Source organism: Aquarana catesbeiana, linkage group LG04, assembly GCF_042186555.1.
Source record: "Aquarana catesbeiana isolate 2022-GZ linkage group LG04, ASM4218655v1, whole genome shotgun sequence".
In the NCBI taxonomy this organism is placed as follows: domain Eukaryota; kingdom Metazoa; phylum Chordata; class Amphibia; order Anura; family Ranidae; genus Aquarana; species Aquarana catesbeiana.
Window position 1 is genome coordinate 142,490,881 of NC_133327.1, and position 17,337 is coordinate 142,508,217.

General features: G+C 46.0%; 1 pseudogene; it reads left to right on the forward strand.

The window, feature by feature from the left end:
- Window positions 1–15,401: 15,401 nt before the first annotated feature.
- LOC141141201 (protein arginine N-methyltransferase 1 pseudogene) lies at window positions 15,402–16,692 on the forward strand (annotated as a pseudogene).
- The last annotated feature ends 645 nt before the right edge of the window (window positions 16,693–17,337 follow it).

A 17,337-nucleotide genomic window follows, 5' to 3' on the forward strand; every position in this document is an offset into this window, starting at 1 on the left:
CTTATTCCCCTGAGAGAGATATTTACTCTCTTTCACGGGTAAATTGTGATTACTTGCAAAAAATAATTTATACAATGTATCATCTAATCTCATATGTTTTTTGTTTACTCTTTACTCCAGAATTCACTGGTTTCTTTTCTATCTATTCATCTCTTCAGTCCACACAGGTTGATCTGCGCAGTCAGCTCTGCATAACAAAAAGTAAGTCAAAACTATTTGATCTATTGCCATGGCACCACTGAATATACTTTCCCTGAATGTTCAGGGAATAAATGTCCCTCAAAAAAGGACCAAAGCCTTCCGTACTTTCCATAACAAGAAGGCTCACATAGTATGCCTCCAAGAAACACACTTCACCAAAGATTCTACTCCAAAATATATTTCTCCTTTTTATCAACAAATTTACACGGCTTCTGCCTGTACCAAGCAAAGGGGAACTCTAATTGCATTTCACCGATCCACACCATTCACCTTATCATCAGAAATTAAAGACCCAGAAGGTAGATACCTGATACTCATGGGTTATATAATGGATACAGCAATCACTGTGATTTCCTACTACGCTCCTAACAAACAACCTACACCATTCCTCTCACATATATTACAAGTGATTAATACACACAAAATAGGAACAGTGATAATGTGTGGGGATTCGAACCAGGTCCTCCTCCCATTTCTAGATAAATCACCTTTTACACCATCCAAAATAACCTCTAGATTACCTTTTTCTCAACTTCTTTCCAAATACAATCTGGTAGATTCATGGAGAGAAAGTAACCCAATGAAAAAGAAATTCACTTATTTCTCGCACCCTCATCAAACCTTCACCAGAATAGATCATATTTTTCTAACAATAGGAATGATACCAGAAATTATTGCATCAGATATAATTCCGATTCCGTGGTCTGACCATAATGCAGTATACACTACTATAGCCTCAGCCATACCAAAAGCACATGACCCAACGTGGTACTTACCGGACATAATGCTCAAACACCCACTACATCAGATGGCCATTGAACAAGCTTTAAAGGAATACATATCAATTAATAATACAACAGACATCTCCCCAATAACACTGTGGGAAGCTCATAAGCCTGTCTTGCGTGGTACAATACAAAGACAAATGGCACTATTTAAACGGGAACGCAAAAATCTAGCAAAAAAACTAGAACTCAATTTTAATGCAGCCTACATATCATTTCAAGATAATCCATCTCAGAGTACAAAATCTCATCTGGAAAAATCTAGATTGGAATACGATCTATTTCTCACTGAGTCAGTTGATAAATCCCTCAAACGCTCCAAACACAATTTCTACATGAATACAAACAAACCTGGTACATATTTGGCTCGGGCATTAAATTCAACTAACAAATCTTTCAAACCAATACGTTTGAAATTATCAAAAAATGTTTACACTTGTAATCCAGTTAAAATAGTCCATAAATTTCACTCACATCTCGCAACTTTATACAAGACAAACAATGAATTTAATCCTACAGAAGCTGAATCCTTCTTCTCAAAAATAAACTTACCTGAGTTATCTCAGAATCAAAAAAGCAGTTTGGATGAGCCTATAACTATAGATGAAGTTGCTAACGCCATAAAAGACCTAAAACTTAACAAAAGACCAGGCCCAGACGGCTACTCGGCTTTATACTATAAAACATTCTCAGAAATACTCTCTCCCATTCTCACTGAAACTTTTAACAAACTTCTAGATGGACATTCTTTTCGGCAAGAAACACTAATGGCAATTGTTTGTATGATCCCAAAACCCCTTTCTGATGATACTTCCTGTGTGAATTATCGGCCTATCTCTCTGTTAAACCTCGATATTAAATTATTAGCAAAAATAATAGCAAAACGCCTCAATAGCATTATAGGAAAATTAATACATAGAGATCAAGTAGGCTTCATGCCAAATAGACAGGCAGGCGATAATATACGCAGGGCAGTGTTATTGGCACATATTGCTAAAAAACGGAAAATCCCTTTATGTTTTCTATCTCTCGATATTAAGAGGGCATTTGACACAGTATCCTGGCAATATATGCAATATTCATTACAAAAATGGGGTTTTGGACCCCACTTTTTAACATGGATCAAAGCATTATATAATAAACCCAAAGCCTATATAAAATATGCTGGATACAAATCTGAAGCCTTTAATATCGAAAGAGGTACCCGACAGGGTTGCCCATTATCTCCCTTATTATTTGCCCTTATACTCGAACCCATGGCCCAATACATCAGAACAAACCAAACTATAACTGGCATTGAAGTAGGAGGTATTACACACAAATTATGTATATTTGCAGACGATATATTACTTTTTCTATCATCACCACAGGTCTCTGGTCCTAACTTAATACCAGCTCTTGATGGATTTGCAGCCCTATCCGGCCTTATGATTAATCCTAAGAAATGCCTAGTGCTTAATATTTCACTCACAAACATGGAATTGATCCCGGCTAGGGCTGCACTCCCATTCACATGGGCAGAAAAATCAATCCCATATCTTGGAATTCATTTAACAGCATCTCATTCTGACTTATTCTCAACCAATTATCCTCCTGTATTAAGACAGATCACAAATCTAATAAAACAATGGTCGCAACTTCCTTTATCCTGGATAGGGAAAATTAATGCAATCAAAATGACTATTCTACCCAAATTGCTTTATCTATTCAGAGTCCTCCCTATTCCAATTCCTTCCTATTTTTTGAGAATAGTACAAAAAAGAGCAACTTCGTTTATATGGGGCTCTTCTAAACCACGTATACCTATACACACACTACATCTTCCCAAAAATAAAGGAGGCCTGGGATACCCTAATTTTACTAACTACTACAGAGCAGCACATTTGGCCAGTCTGTCCAAATACCATGCAAAACAGGAAATCCCATTATGGGTATTTATAGAGGCTTCAGAAAATGACCCTCTATTAATATCAAATTTATTATGGCTTGATCCTAAAGACCGCTTTAAAATTCATAATCCCATAACTAAACACTTCTTATCTCTCTGGGATAAACTAAAAACCAAATATCAGTTACAATCTCCACACAATCCTCTCCTTTCTTTTATCAGAAATCCGGCCTTTTATCCGGCATGGATCTACCCAAATTCTTTTAAAGCTTGGACAACATCAGGCATTCAGACACTAAATGACTTCATAGCATCTAAATCATTCCTTTCATTCCCATCGCTTAGAGAAAAATATGATCTACCAAACTCTGAGATATTTAGATATCTCCAAATCAAAAATTTCTATACACCATTCCTAAAGGGGGATACACCATTATCCCAATTATCCATTTTTGAATCAATCTGTACAAAAGATCCACTTGCTAAAGGTACAATTTCATCACTTTATAATCAATTATATGGAGTAGCAAATCTTAATAGACCCTCTTACGTTCAGAGGTGGGAGGAGGACCTGGGACGAACTTTAGAAGACACGGACTGGTCTAACATATGGCTCACATCTAAGTCATCTTCACCCAACATCTTAGCACTGGAGACAAATTATAAAGTCCTAACTCGCTGGTACCTTGTACCCGCTAGAGTGGCAAAATATTCACCTAATACCTCAGCTCTTTGTTTTCGAGGATGCCCAGAAATAGGCACATATTTACACATATGGTGGACGTGCCCAGTAATCCAAACCTTCTGGAAGGAAGTTTTCGTGATTGCATCTAAAATATTTAAAAAGATAATACAACCAGATCCATATTTAACTTTACTTAATCTAAAACCGGAATGGTTAACACTCTCTCAATTCAAACTTATGATCCAACTAATAACGGCTGCAAAACAAACAGTGGCCAAGGCATGGAAATCTCCTACATTGGTACTAGCAGAAACAATTCACAGAATGAATAATACAATGTCCCATGCTAAGATGGTAGCCATCGATCAAAATCAAATTCCAAAATTTGAAAAACTTTGGCACCCTTGGATAAAACAACAGTTCCTGTCAAATTTCAATGACTCTGTCCTGTTGCCATGGTAACAGATTAAATGACTTACAGAGACACCCATTCTAAGGCTTCAAAGAGAACTAAAAAGAATAATAAACTGACGAGCGGGACAACCTTGTGGACCATACCTCTACCTTTCAACCCTTTTTCTTCTTTCTCTTTCCTTTTCTCCACCTTACGATTAAAGCTCATTATCAGAATTTATTTGACCTATATACACTCTACTTGTAAACAATATGTATAGTAGGTATAAATCATTTAAATACCTACAAAAGTAACTAAGGAAATGATATATATCTTTAATTTAGGTTTACGTGAACCCAATGTTTAATATTTGAAATTTCATGATATTTACCTATATAAACCCTACTGTAAAACAATAAGCTTACTTTATAGATCCTTGTAAACTTACTTTATGTATCTTTATAACATTGTATACTCAATAAACTTCTTTTGACAAGGAAATTATTCCTGAACCATTGCATCACTTACTACTGAACCCCAGCACTCTGTGTCCCTTTAAGCCACAGCCAGTATTCAGCGCAATGAAAATCACACCCAACTTTTCCTGTGGCACAGAGCGCCGCACTTTTTCTCAGCTGTGGGGGCCCAACTTATGATCCTGCACATAGACCCACTGCTTTCACAAAATACCCCTGACCTGAACTTATCACTGCACATCCATTCCATATGCTGGTATGTGACATCACATACATAACAAACATCACATACATCACATACAAGCACGTGGACTGTATGCAAGAGGTGGATCAGCAGGATGAGTGTGCCAGGACAGGTAGATGTGTCTCATCTCTGCTTCCTTTCAGTGCCATCTTCAGAGCATTATAGGCCCCCGGGCAATACAGTGCACTGGGGCCCTGTCTACACAATCATGCACGAGAAAAAAATGCAAATTATCAATAAGGCTATATTTATTGGTACTTCCAACAAAATCAGTGTTTAAACATTAAGACAACTTTTGGACAATATAACACAGAAATTGAAAAACAAGATATTACAGATTGAAATGGGACAGTACAAAAGCACTAATTATGTGTAAGCATGTAAGCGGGAGATATTTGTAATCTGGCAGTGCTGGGGACTTCTGGTCACCCTAGGATAGTGGCCAGCAGTACCTACAGGTCAGTGACCAGCAGGGCCCACAGGTCAGGGGCCAGCAGGACCCACAGGTCAGTGGCCAGCAGAACCCACATGTCATTGGCCAGCAGGACCCACATGTCAGTGGCCAGCAGGACCCACAGGTCAGTGGCCAGATCCCAGCAGGACCCACAAGCTGCAGGACCTGTGGGTCCTACTTCTCACTGACCTGTGGGTCCTGCTGGGAGCTGTCAGTGGGCCTGTGGGTCCTGCTGGGAGCTGGCCACTGCATAGTTGCCAACAGTCCCGATTTTCCCAGGACGATCCCGATTTTGGGACCCTCATCCCGATTGCAGGCTGTCCCGAATCGGGATTTTCCATAAGGAAAATCGGGAATGTTGTTTTTTTTGTTTTTTTGGAGCAGCGAGCTCCAGCAAAATGGCAGCCAGCGCCGCCGCTCTATCTTCCTCTAGTGTTGAGTGGAGAGGGGAAGGGGACTCGATCCTTGCAGCCAATGAAGTGGCTTCTTTAGCTGCACGGCCCCTCCCCTCTCCACTGAAGCGAGCAGAAGACACGGCGCCGTCGCCGTGTCTTGCTGAAAGTTCCCCAGCCCCGTACTGCGCAAGCGCTGCGCCTGCGCAGTACAGGGGGTCCTCCATTGCCGAGGGGAACTTTCTTGGCAGAACCCCGGCCGCTCCTGCACTAAGCGGGGGCCGGGCTGCATTGAGGGGGGGCTGCACTGAGGGGGGGCTGCACTGAGGGGGGCTGCACTAACTGAGGGGGGGCTGCACTGAGGGGGGGCTGCACTGAGGGGGGGTCTGCACTAATAGAGGGGGGGCTGCACTGAGGGGGGGCTGCACTAATAGAGGGGGGCTGCACTAATAGAGGGGGGGCTGCACTGAGGGGGGGCTGCACTAATAGAGGGGGGCTGCACTGAGGGGGGCTGCACTAATAGAGGGGGGCTGCACTAATAGAGGGGGGCTGCGCTGAGGGGGGGTCTGCACTAATAGAGGGGGGGCTGCACTGAGGGGGGGCTGCACTAATAGAGGGGGGCTGCAATAATAGAGGGGGGCTGCACTGAGCGGGGGGCCGGGCTGCATTGAGGGGGGGGCTGCACTGAAGGGGGGCTGCACTAACTGAGGGGGGCTGCACTGAGGGGGGGCTGCACTAACTGAAGGGGGGGCTGCACTGAGGGGGGGCTGCACTGAGGGGGGCTGCACTAACTGAGGGGGGGCTGCACTGAGGGAGGGTCTGCACTAAATGGGGGGTGCACTGAGGGGGGGTCTGCACTAATAGAGGGGGGCTGCACTAATAGAGGGGGGGCTGCACTGAGGGGGGGTCTGCACTAATAGAGGTGGGGCTGCACTGAGGGGGGCTGCACTAATAGAGGGGGGCTGCACTGAGGGGGGCTGCACTAATAGGGGGGGCTGCACTGAGGGGGGGCTGCACTAATAGAGGGGGGCTGCAATAAAAGAGGGGGGGCTGCACTGAGCGGGGACCGGGCTGCATTGAGGGGGGGCTGCACTGAGGGGGGCTGCATTGAGGGGGGCTGCACTAACTGAGGGGGGGCTGCACTGAGGGGGGGTCTGCACTAATAGAGGGGGGCTGCACTGAGGGGGGTCTGCACTAATAGAGGGGGGCTGCACTGAGGGGGGGCTGCACTGAGGGGGGCTGCACTAATAGAGGGGGGCTGCACTGAGGGGGGCTGCACTAATAGAGGGGGGCTGCACTAATAGAGGGGGGCTGCACTAATAGAGGGGGGGCTGCACTGAGGGGGGTCTGCACTAATAGAGGGGGGTCTTCACTGATGGAGGGGGTCTGCACTGATGGAGGGGATCTGCACTGATGGAGGGGATCTGCACTGAGGGGGTCTATACAGACTCTGGCGGGGGCACCTGATGCAAGGACAGACTCTGATGGGGGCACCTGATGCAAGGACAGACTCTGGCGGGGGCACCTGATGCAAGGACAGACTCTGGCGGGGGCACCTGATGCAAGGACAGACTCTGCCGGGGGCACCTGATGCAAGGACAGACTCTGCTGGTGGCACCTGATGCAAGGACAGACTCTGCCGGGGGCACCTGATGCAAGCACAGACTCTGCCAGTGGCACCTGATGCAAGGACAGACTCTGCTGGGGGCACCTGATGCAAGGACAGACTCTGCTGGTGGCAGGCGACGTGGCTAGTGACACGCTCAGGGATCCCACTGATTCGGCATTATGGTGAGTTGAATGATTTAATTTTATATTACAATGTAATAATAGAAATAATGCGCTTCAATCATCCTGACACCATAACAACCATGGTGCCGGGATGATTGAAGCGTTAACACCAGGCGTTTGGAGTATCTTTATCTGCTGATTGTTAAACTTTCTAGAATACACATATTTCTATTGTGTAGGATCTGGGGCTGCTGTCTCGTCATTTCCCTCTCCCCCTTTCCCTCTCCCCCTTTCCCTCTCCATCCCTCATTCATCTCAGACTCTAACCACACCCTCTTGAGCCACGCCCATTTAAGCCATGCCCACTTTCACGTAAGCCACGCCCATTTTAACGTAAGCCACATCCGCTTTCACATAAGCCGCGCCCAGTTTTCTCATAAGCCACGCCCCTTTCCCCCGTAATCCATAGACCCACTGCTTTCACAAAATACCCCTGACCCATAGGTGTGCGCAGCCTATTGTATTAGGGTGTGCACCTCAAAGTTCCAACACATATGCCTTTGTGACACATTAACTGGCCTCTTCCCCACTCGTCATTCTAAAACAATGGGGAGGAGCAGGTGCAGCACATCGGGGGACCTGGGCAGCAGAAAGAAAAGGAACTGGGACAAGAGGGGTGGCATACATTGGTACCAATCCCCTGTATTTTCCTCCCGTGGCAGCTGAATATCGGCGAGAGGAAGAGGAGGAGAAGCCTACTTTCGGCTGCTGCAGAAGAAAATACAGATCGGTCTCTTAATTTCCACTCTAGCCACCTATCCTGTCATGTTCTGGTGGTCAGCAAGTAAAGATCGCGGCTTACCTTTCATCTGCACATAATTGATGGGTTGCCAACTCCAGGATTAGGGTGTGCCCAGGCACACCTGGCACACCCCTTGCGCACGCCTATGCCCTGACCTGAATTTATCACTGCACATCCATTCCATATGCTGGTATGTGACATCACATACATAACAAACATCACATACATCACATACAAGCACGTGGACTGTATGCAAGAGGTGGATCAGCAGGATGAGTGTGCCAGGACAGGTAGATGTGTCTCATCTCTGCTTCCTTTCAGTGCCATCTTCAGAGCATTATAGGCCCCCGGGCAATACAGTGCACTGGGGCCCTGTCTACACAATCATGCACGAGAAAAAAATGCAAATTATCAATAAGGCTATATTTATTGGTACTTCCAACAAAATCAGTGTTTAAACATTAAGACAACTTTTGGACAATATAACACAGAAATTGAAAAACAAGCTATTACAGATTGAAATGGGACAGTACAAAAGCACTAATTATGTGTAAGCATGTAAGCGGGAGATATTTGTAATCTGGCAGTGCTGGGGACTTCTGGTCACCCTAGGATAGTGGCCAGCAGGGCCTACAGGTCAGTGACCAGCAGGGCCCACAGGTCAGGGGCCAGCAGGACCCACAGGTCAGTGGCCAGCAGGACCCACAGGTCAGTGGCCAGATCCCAGCAGGACCCACAAGCTGCAGGACCTGTGGGTCCTACTTCTCACTGACCTGTGGGTCCTGCTGGGAGCTGTCAGTGGGCCTGTGGGTCCTGCTGGGAGCTGGCCACTGCATAGTTGCCAACAGTCCCGATTTTCCCAGGACGATCCCGATTTTGGGACCCTCATCCCGATTGCAGGCTGTCCCGAATCGGGATTTTCCATAAGGAAAATCGGGAATGTTGTTTTTTTTGTTTTTTTGGAGCAGCGAGCTCCAGCAAAATGGCAGCCAGCGCCGCCGCTCTATCTTCCTCTAGTGTTGAGTGGAGAGGGGAAGGGGACTCGATCCGTGCAGCCAATGTAGTGGCTTCTTTAGCTGCACGGCCCCTCCCCTCTCCACTGAAGCGAGCAGAAGACACGGCGCCGTCGCCGTGTCTTGCTGAAAGTTCCCCAGCCCCGTACTGCGCAAGCGCTGCGCCTGCGCAGTACAGGGGGTCCTCCATTGCCGAGGGGAACTTTCTTGGCAGAACCCCGGCCGCTCCTGCACTAAGCGGGGGCCGGGCTGCATTGAGGGGGGGCTGCACTGAGGGGGGGCTGCACTGAGGGGGGCTGCACTAACTGAGGGGGGGCTGCACTGAGGGGGGGTCTGCACTAATAGAGGGGGGGCTGCACTGAGGGGGGGCTGCACTAATAGAGGGGGGCTGCACTAATAGAGGGGGGCTGCACTGAGGGGGGCTGCACTAATAGAGGGGGGCTGCACTGAGGGGGGCTGCACTAATAGAGGGGGGCTGCACTAATAGAGGGGGGCTGCGCTGAGGGGGGGTCTGCACTAATAGAGGGGGGCTGCACTGAGGGGGGCTGCCCTAATAGAGGGGGGCTGCACTGAGGGGGGCTGCACTAATAAAGGGGGGCTGCACTGAGGGGGGCTGCACTAATAGAGGGGGCTGCACTAATAGAGGGGGGCTGCACTGAGGGGGGCTGCACTAATAGAGGGGGGGCTGCACTGAGGGGGGTCTGCACTAATAGAGGGGGGGCTGCACTGAGGGGGGTCTGCACTAATAGAGGGGGGTCTTCACTGATGGAGGGGGTCTGCACTGATGGAGGGGATCTGCACTGATGGAGGGGATCTGCACTGAGGGGGTCTATACAGACTCTGGCGGGGGCACCTGATGCAAGGACAGACTCTGGCGGGGGCACCTGATGCAAGGACAGACTCTGGCGGGGGCACCTGATGCAAGGACAGACTCTGCCGGGGGCACCTGATGCAAGGACAGACTCTGCTGGTGGCACCTGATGCAAGGACAGACTCTGCCGGGGGCACCTGATGCAAGCACAGACTCTGCCAGTGGCACCTGATGCAAGGACAGACTCTGCTGGGGGCACCTGATGCAAGGACAGACTCTGCTGGTGGCAGGCGACGTGGCTAGTGACACGCTCAGGGATCCCACTGATTCGGCATTATGGTGAGTTGAATGATTTAATTTTATATTACAATGTAATAATAGAAATAATGCGCTTCAATCATCCTGACACCATAACAACCATGGTGCCGGGATGATTGAAGCGTTAACACCAGGCGTTTGGAGTATCTTTATCTGCTGATTGTTAAACTTTCTAGAATACACATATTTCTATTGTGTAGGATCTGGGGCTGCTGTCTCGTCATTTCCCTCTCCCCCTTTCCCTCTCCCCCTTTCCCTCTCCATCCCTCATTCATCTCAGACTCTAACCACACCCTCTTGAGCCACGCCCATTTAAGCCATGCCCACTTTCACGTAAGCCACGCCCATTTTAACGTAAGCCACGTCCGCTTTCACATAAGCCGCGCCCAGTTTTCTCATAAGCCACGCCCCTTTCCCCCGTAATCCACGCCCATTTAATTCCTACCTATCACATTTTTGAAGGTCCTGGAGCACCAGGACAGTGGAATTACCAACAAAATGACCCCATTTCGGAAAGCTAACACCCCAAGGTATATTCTATGAGGCATGGGCTGCAGATAGGTACTCGGGTACTGTGATAGGCTGGTGACAGGTACTTGGGTACTCTGATGGGCTGGTGACAAGTACTCCGATGGGCTGGTGACAGGTACTCTGATGGGCTGGTGACAGGTACTTGGGTACTCTGATGGGCTGGTGACAGGTACTCAGATGGGCTGGTGACAGGTACTCGGGTACTCTGATGGGCTGGTAAAAGGTACTTGGGTACTCTGATGGGCTGGTGACAGGTACTCAGGCTAGTGACAGGTACTCGGGTACTCTGATGGGCTGGTGATAGGTACTCAGATGGGCTGGTGACAGGTACTCAGATGGGCTGGTGGCAGGTCCTCTTTATTACTGGGGGGGCAATCAGTGTGATTGGTGTGCACTGTAGGCGGTAACAAGGTATTACTGCAATCTCCTCCTTACACACGATCAGTGTGTGAGGAGGAGAACCCGGTAACAGCTCGTTACCGCGGTTTGTTTACATTCTGTGACCGGCTGTGATTGGACATTGGACCAATTTCATTGGCTCTTTACCACGTTCGGGGATGGGTCAGGGTGACACGCCTGCGCGCCATGCACAAGGAAAGTGCATGTGACCTGCTGTGATTAGACACAGCCGGTCACGTGGTAAAAAAAAAAAATTATTGGCTCTTTACACTGGTCGGGGATGGGCTGTATCCCGAGGGACACGCCTCATCCCCGATCGCTGCGCTACAGGCCCCCGGGGCTCACAGTAGCGGCAAGAAGTGGAGGACATCATATGACGCCCGCCCAGGGTGGGTGGGTGTTCCTACGGCATCATATTACTATGGCCTGGTATGGAATTGGTTAAAGGCTTTGTACTATTCCTTTCTATTCCTGGTGGGGACATGTTTCCGACCTCTATGTAAACTTACCTGTCTAGGTTTGTGTGAAGACAGGAAAGGGCATTGCCTTTTAATTGGTAGGCTAGTAAGGGACAAATGTATGTGCATCCATCTGCATTAGAGGATCAGTAGGTGAGAATATGTGTGGAAGATCGGTGACAATACCCCTAGTGTCTTTACAGATCTAATCAGGTAATAGACACATCTTGGGGACTCTTCCCATCTTGTACACTTCACCTGTGTTATTCCAGGCTAATGTGGATGGATTTATATGGAAGAGTGCTCAAAAGTGATCAAAGAAGGGGAAAATGTGTAGAGAAATTATAGATGATCATTGCTGACCACCACATCACCCGCCATATTTTAACAGTATCAGCCATTCCAAATCTGATGTCCATTTTGTGTAAGAAAAGGGTTGCTCTTATGTAGATCTTGGTAAACAAGTCTGTAAAGCAAGAAGGCAGGTTATAGGATAGGGCCTAATTCAAACAGGTATCCAATACTAAAGAAATGATGACTAGCATTGAGTAGGTTAGCATAGTGTAGTTTAGTGTAGGTCCTGCCCTAAAAGAGTCTACCTTGTCCTGGTGGGCAGGCTTGTTATATCTTGGTTAAAATTGACAAAACAGAAGAAAGAATGAATTCTCTAGACAGTTTCACTTTTGACCATTTAATTTATTACTGACAGAAAAAAAAAAAAAAAAAATATATATATATATATATATATATATATATATATATATATATATATATATATATATACAGAATCTCACAAAAGTGAGTACACCCCTCACATTTTTGTAAATATTTTATTATATCTTTTCATGTGACAAAACTGAAGAAATGACACTTTGCTACAATGTAAAGTAGTGAGTGTACAGCTTGTATAACAGTGTAAATTTGCTGTCCCCTCAAAATAACTCAACAGCCATTAATGTCTAAACCGCTGGCAACAAAAGTGAGTACACCTCAAAGTAAAAATGTCCAAATTGGGGACACAGTGTCAATATTCTGTGTGACCACCATTATTTTCCAGCACTGCCTTAACCCTCTTGGGCATGGAGTTCACCAGAGCTTCACAGGTTGCCACTGGAGTCCTCTTCCACTCCTTCATCACGGAGCTGGTGGATGTTAGAGCCCTTGCGCTCCTCCACCTTCCGTTTGAGGATGCCCCACATATGCTCAATAGGTTTTAGGTCTGCAGACATACTTGGCCAGTCCGTCACATTTACCCTCACCTTCTTTAGCAAGGCAGTGGTCCTCTTGGGGGTGTGTTTGGGGTCGTTATCATGTTGGAATACTGCCCTGTGGCCCAGTCTCCAAAGGGAGGGGATCATGCTCTGCTTCAGTATGTCACAGTACATGTTGGCATTCATGGTTCCCCCAATGAACTGTAGCTCCCCAGTGCCGGAAGCACTCATGCAGCCCCAGACCATGACACTCCCACCACCATGCTTGACTGTAGACAAGACACACTTGTCTTTGTACTCCTCACCTGGTTGCTGCCACACATGCTTGACACCATCTGAACCAAATAAGTTTATCTTGGTCTCATCAGACCACAGGACATGGTTCCAGTAATCCATGTCTGCTTGTCTTTAGCAAACTGTTTGTGGGCTTTCTTGTATATTATCTTTAGAAGAGGCTTCCTTCTGGGATGACAGCCATGCAGACCAATTTGATGCAGTGTGCGGTGTATGGTCTGAGCACTGACAGGCTGACCCCCCACCCCTTCAACCTCTGCAGCAATGCTGGCAGCACAAATACGTCTATTTCCCAAAGACAACCTCTGGATATGAAGCTGAGCACATGCACTCAACTTCTTTGGTCAACCATGGCGAGGCCTGTTCTGAGTGGAACTTGTCCTGTTAAACCGCTGTATGGTCTTGGCCACTGTGCTGCAGCTCAGTTTCAGGGTCTTGGCAATCTTCTTATAGCCTAGGCCATATTTATGTACAACAACAATTCTTTTTTTTAGATCTTTAGAGTGGTCTTTGCCATGACACTAACGAGTCACATGACACCGGGGAGGGAAAATGGCTAATTGGGCCCAATGTGAACTTTTTCACTTAGGGGTGTACTCACTTTTGTTGCCAGCGGTTTAGACAATAATGGCTGTGTTATTTTGAGGGGACAGCAAATTTACACTGTTATAACAAGTTGTACGTTCACTACTTTACATTGTAGCAAAGTGTCATTACTTCAGTGTTGTCACATGAAAAGATATTGTGTGAGGAGACTTTTGTGAGATACTATATATATATATATATATATATATATATATATATATATATATATATATACTGTATATACCCTAGTTTGTAGACACTATAACTTTCACACAAACCAATAATATACACTTATTGGGATTTTTTTCTTTTAAAGACATGTAGCAAAATACATTTTGACCTAAATTTGCCAATAAATTAGATTTTATTGGATATGTTTTATAACAAAATACAGTATATATATATTTTTTCAAACTTTTCGGTCTTTTTTTGTTTAAATTGCAAAAAACAAAACAAAACAAAAAAAAATAGTAATGATCAAATACCACCAAAAGAAAGCTCTATTTGTGTGAAAAAGATGATACAAATTTTGTTTGGGTACAGTGTTGCATGACCGTGCAATTGCCACTTAGGTTGCATTCACACTACAGCGTTTTGAATCGCTGGCAGATCTGCCTGCGATTTAACAGCGCCGAGAAGTGACAAAATGCGGAACTCACATTTGAGATGCCATTCATTTGAATGACACCTCAAAGTGCAGTCTGCCGCGATTGTCACAAAATAAAACGTGCTGCAATCACGGGACGCATGTCGCTCCAAAGTAGATCCTTAACTATTTTTGGGCAACATGCATCCCGCGATGCAGGTTGCCACGATTGCAGCACATTTCATTGCGCAACAATTGCGGCAGACCCACACCGCGATGTGAGGTGTCATTCAAATGAATGGCATCTCAAATGCGAGTTCCGCGTTTTGTCATTCACACTTTGGTGCTGTGAAATCATGGGCAGATCCGTGGCAGATCTGCCAGCGATTCAAAACAATGTAGTGTTTTGCCTTCCTGATTCCTGCTTTCATCAACATGCTAATGACATTTTTTTAAAAAACCTTTCTGGTTTCAGTACCTTTTTTTAGACCCTTTATCATCACTGGGTCTCTGTGTTTCTCTATACAATGAAGGCAGATCATGGCTGGTAGGAGGAACCATCAGAGTGTTGTATATACCTTCCTGACAACATCACAGCACCCTGCCTAAGTACACCTCTCAAGAACCCTCAGTCCTAATGCAAGCAGTAGGCTGGCTCTTGTAAGGAGTTGTGCAATTATCAAAATGCTTTGAAGGGTGGATGTCAGTCTGGAGCAGGAGTGGGCAACTGAAGCCCTCCAGCTGTTGTGGAACTACATGTCCCATGAGGCATTGCAAGACTGACAGTTACAAGCATGACTCCCAGAGGCAGAGGCATGATGGGACTTGAAGTACTGCACCAGCTATTGGGTCGCAGATGTCCACCCCTGAGGAATGGGTGTTCCATATGCATGCAGACCATTCTAGATAATGCCCACATGTAACGATGAGTTTCCACGATTGAAAGAAGGAAAGGGCTAGATGCGCCAGGAAATGAGGTAGGGTCTAGCTGACTTGCTGAAGTGGTGGGCAGGGCTCTCCAAGGATTCATATAGAGCCAGGCCTCGCTACATGTCACAGTTCTCTCACAGGAAGCCTGTTTTATATTCATAGGCTTCTGGTTGTGTGCAGTGCAGCAGGCGAGGGAGACTCGGTGCTGGCAATATGGTGGAAGCAAGCACCTGCAGCATGGAGGTTCTCTGTATCCAACCAGAGAGCAGCATCAAACCATCAGCTGAAGAGATGACTTCTAAAGACTACTACTTTGAACCATTTGTGAACTTTGGTATCCACAAGGAATTGTTGAAGATGAAGTTCGGACTCTGACCTATCGAAACGAAATGCTTCACAACAGACACTTGTTCAAGGACAAAGTTATCTTGGATGTAGGAAGTGGAACAGGAATGCTTTGCATGTTGGCAGTTAAAGCCTCGTACACACGATCAGATTTTTGGAAGACCGTTCATCCGTTTTTTGTTGCATGCTAGTCTCATGTCGAAAGTGAAGAGGTTACTCACCATATGAAAATTCTCGTACCACAGAATACAACTTCAGAAGTGATGTAATGTGTTGAATAGTTTTGTATGTATTCTTTAGTTTCTGAGCATGCATAGTCTTGCTCTTACAATTTTTTTCGTATGCAAACCATACTGATTAAATGAAAATGGAACATTGAGTTCACATTCAACAAAAATTTTATAGTCTGCACATCCAGCTTTTATCTAAAGAAAAACCGGAATCGGCTGTCAAAAGCACCGTACTAATGATCCGAAAATCGGCAGATCATTCGTCGGACGAAATTTTACTTCCGATTTTCGTACGTTTGTACGGGCCTTTAGGCTGGGACAAAAAAAGATTGGGTGCTCAAGTATTTCAGACTACGTCATCAAGATTGTAAAGGCAAACAAACTAGGTTATGATGTAACCATCTTCAAGGGCAAGGTGGAGGAAATGAAGCTGCCAGTCAAAAGAGTTGACATAATATTCATTGAATGGATGGGATGTTGTCTGCTCTATGAATCAATGCTCAACACTGTTACTGAGCAAATGGCTGACACCTGATGGGCTTATATTTCCTGATCCTGCAACACTTTATGCAGCTGCTATAGAAGATGGACAATACAAGGACTGCAAGATGGTGGGAGAATGTCTATGGTTTTGACATGCTGAGTATCAAGATGTAGCCATCAAGGAACCTTTTGTTCACATGGTTGATCCCAAGCAACTAGTCACAAACTCCTGTCTCATTAAGAAGTTGGATATCTACACGGTTAAGGTTGATGACCAAAGCTTCATCTCTTCATTCTGTCTCCAAGTACTGCAAAATAATTACCTGATGGCTTATTTCATCATAAAGTTCACACATTGCCATAAGAGGACAGGCTTCTCTACAAGTCCAGAGTCTCCATACACTCACTGGAAACAGTCTTTTAAATTTGTAGCGCTACTCCTGTAGGAGCCGCTAGTACTTTCCAGGATCTTCCTTTGTTGCAGCCCCCACAGCCAGGCACACAGTATTTTCCACAGCCAGGTGCACAACTTTCGCTCGTTCCTCCAATGACCAGTCTCCTCGCAGGAGGAAGGCACAGCCGGCATTGGCGTATATTTATTCCATTCTATATTTATTAAGTATTACCTATTAATAGGAGGATAGTGGGCGCGCGGACTCAATGCCCGCGATCGCGGTGAGCAGAGGCAGAATGGGGAACTTTTTATGTAAACAAGACGATTCCCTGTTCTGCCTAGTGACATGACAGGGATCTTCTGTTCCCAGTGATCGGGAGCAGTGATCTCTGTCATTTTCCAGTAAGCCCATCCCCCCTACAGTTAGAACACACCTAGGGAACACACATAACCCCTTGATCGCCCCCCCTAGTGTTAACCCCTTCCCTGCCAGTATCATTTTTACATTGCATCTGCACATTTACATCTGCTACAATTCGCAGATCACCGCCATTACCAGTAAAACAATAAAAAAGAATAAAAGTCCCTAAATCTATCTGACCAACACAATTGGCGCATTTGGAACGAATATGGCGTCTGAATGAGTCGCTGTTGGACAAGGAGGACATAGTGGAGAAACTAAGTATTAAGATAAAGG